At 30.5% G+C, this 2,845-nt stretch overlaps 1 protein-coding gene across 1 annotated transcript in view; it reads left to right on the top strand.

The window, feature by feature from the left end:
- The window catches only part of LOC106689288 (neutral ceramidase), a gene marked incomplete at its 3' end in the record, with an annotated part of 128,579 nt that overhangs the window by 84,024 nt on the left and 41,710 nt on the right, over nt 1–2,845 (top strand).

Below are 2,845 nucleotides of genomic sequence, written 5' to 3'. Positions count from 1 at the left end.
AAGTAGTTATTTCTAATATTATATAGATAATTAAATAGTTATTACTAATATAATACAAAAAATTGTACATGTTAATATAATTTAAAAATATAATGAATTAACGTTTCAAGTCTCGCCCTTGACCATGCCCCTGGTTTTGGTATTTATTGAGTAGTAATCGTTTTGTTACACAAATTATATGGATTTTTGTTACTTTAAATATATATAGTTTTTAACAAAAAGAAATTAAAAGATTATTTTATCCACTGTCAACATTTAGAAGATTTTCTAAAGATAAGATTGTTTACTGTTTTCAACAATATTATCCCAGGTAATTTTCACTGTCATTACTCCATACTACTGTGTGGGGCATTACGATAACAAATGTTCTAAGTCTTGGGTGATGTATTCCTGACACCATCTACATTTTTCCCTGTTTATATTATTAAAGTAGTAGTGAAAAAGTTTCAACTTTTTAGTATCTGAAATTCTTAATTAGCTAACGAGTTTCAATTTATTAATATTTACTTGATAAGTTAAATATTCTTGCGGCTGAGGGCTTATACCACTTTTATAAAATATATAATTTTTTTATAATTTAATTAAACATTTTTTTTTAAATATAACACTTTAACACATAAAAATAAACATAAAATATTGATCGTATGTAAAATAAAATATTACACGGTGATCACTTAAAACTTTTTATATAATAAAGAGGTTAATGCTAAAGAAAAATATAAATACTGAAATATTGTAAAAAATGTAGTAATATTAACAAAATCAAATGACCAACTTCATACGTATGTAGTTAGTAACCAACTGCATAAGTAAGTCGTGCATAAATTGATTTAATATAAATACATAAAAGTTTTAAAATGCTCCAATATGGTCTTTGTAATTATCTTTGAAAACCAATCACCGAAAGAAACGTGGCAGACCTTTAGAGTAACTTGAAATTGAAAAAATTAGAAGAAAAAAAGTTATCCCGCTCCAGAGAAAGAGCTTAAGAGGCTTAAATTTACATTTGAGGATGGAATTACTTTTGTCCAACCAAATCTTATCATAATGAGATTTGCTTAATTAATTAAATTTTTGTTTAAAACTTTATATTAAAGTCCTGTTCATCCTTTAAATTAAAAAAATGGTACATGGGATAATAATGGGATGTTAAAAAAAAAATTACTGTTTTGGAACCATATATTTTTATTCTTATTTCTTTGATATAAAATACAATTAATACTCAAAGTATATTGCATTATTATTTACTGACATTAGCCATCTACTAGCCAATTGCTCGATCCAATTTCAACTTCCAGAAAATTATCAATTTTTTCACTAGAAGGAAATGGTCCATAGGTCGAAACAAGTAGTAATGCGATAGTGCGAGGTCTGGACTATATAGTAGATGAGACAGGAGTTCAAACCCAGGAAGTTCTTCAGGAAATCCAAGAAGGAACGATATCCTTTTCAGTTGATCAAAGCAGGATAACGCTGTAACAACTTCGCGTGCAATCTTTTCACTTGTTCGTAGTAGAGTTCAGAGTTCATAGCGCATCCATCAGAAAAGATTCGTGATGAATATCATCTTTGAAATTCCAAAAAACGCATAGCATGGATTTTTTTTTTCAAATGTTTTCCGCAATCTAGCCGGTATACGACATTTCACCTGTAAAACCACTTTTCATCGCAGTTGATAATCTGCCGATAAAATCTGATACCAGAAGGTTTTTTTTTTTATAAATTTTTGACCTGTTAGCTGATTGGTGAAAAGTAAGTTCGTGAGAGATCAGTCAACTTCTCTTTTTCGCCTTCCCCATAGAGAGTAGATGGAGCCTAACAGTATCTTTCGACACGCCATACTCCCGGGCAAGTTCGGGAGTACATGTGGACGGATATGACTCCACAGCTTCCTACAGAGCCCCGTCAATATCCATTAATGGTCACCCAGAGCCCTTCTTCCTTTCCAACGTCGTATCTCCACTCCTAAATATTTCAAACCAACGCCGCACAATGCGCTGGTCAACGACACCTACCCCTTCATATTTAATAATTTCAAGAGTTACTTCAACGGTAAACTCTTTTTTCCAGTAATATCTTAAAATTACGAGAATTTCGTAGGCCACTGTCATGTTCCTTCTAATATAATAACTAAACTTAGGGTTTTTTTGAAGAAGCCGAACAGTATTAAACAAGCTTTGAGAATCATCTAAGGGATTATTAAGTGGGAGTATTAAATAGAATTAAAACATTTACAGTCCTTTGAAATCTTGAATTTGATAAAACGTCCCACACCCCATTATTATAATTATTATATGTTTGTCGATGGATGTAAATTTGTTATTGCACAAAAATTCACTTTATAATATTTATCATGTTGTTAAATAAATTATCGAAATCCGGGCTTACTACCTCATGACATCAATCCTGTAAATCCTAAGTCTCTACATATTGGGAATGTTGATGAATTGTTTACTCCTATCTAAACCGAGCGAGGTAAAGGCAGTGTAACTAGCTAGTGTAAACTAGAGCTGATGCCAATTCCTCTGTAATGCCATTACTCAGACGGGTGACAAATATATATCGCCGTGCTTGTTAGCAGTGAAATGTATTCCTCTATCGCATTGGATAATTGACACTCATTTGTAATCCAGTATTTCATCGTCATAGCTTGGATCCCTTTAACGTTGTTATATTTCCAGATAAGTGTCTAATAACTTTAAGTAATTTCTATTATTTTTATTACCTAATTTTAAATATTATTACTTATTAAATATCAATCAAAATGATTGAGCGAAAAATCCTAAGGATCATATTAAACTCACATTATTAAAAAAAAACTATAATATTTTTTTCTAGAATTCAT

This window comes from Halyomorpha halys, unplaced genomic scaffold, assembly GCF_000696795.3.
Source record: "Halyomorpha halys isolate HHAL.00 unplaced genomic scaffold, Hhal_1.1 Scaffold1320.1, whole genome shotgun sequence".
NCBI lineage: Eukaryota > Metazoa > Arthropoda > Insecta > Hemiptera > Pentatomidae > Halyomorpha > Halyomorpha halys.
The sequence above is the reverse complement of the archived record's forward strand: the minus strand, read 5'-3'. Positions and strand labels throughout refer to the sequence as shown.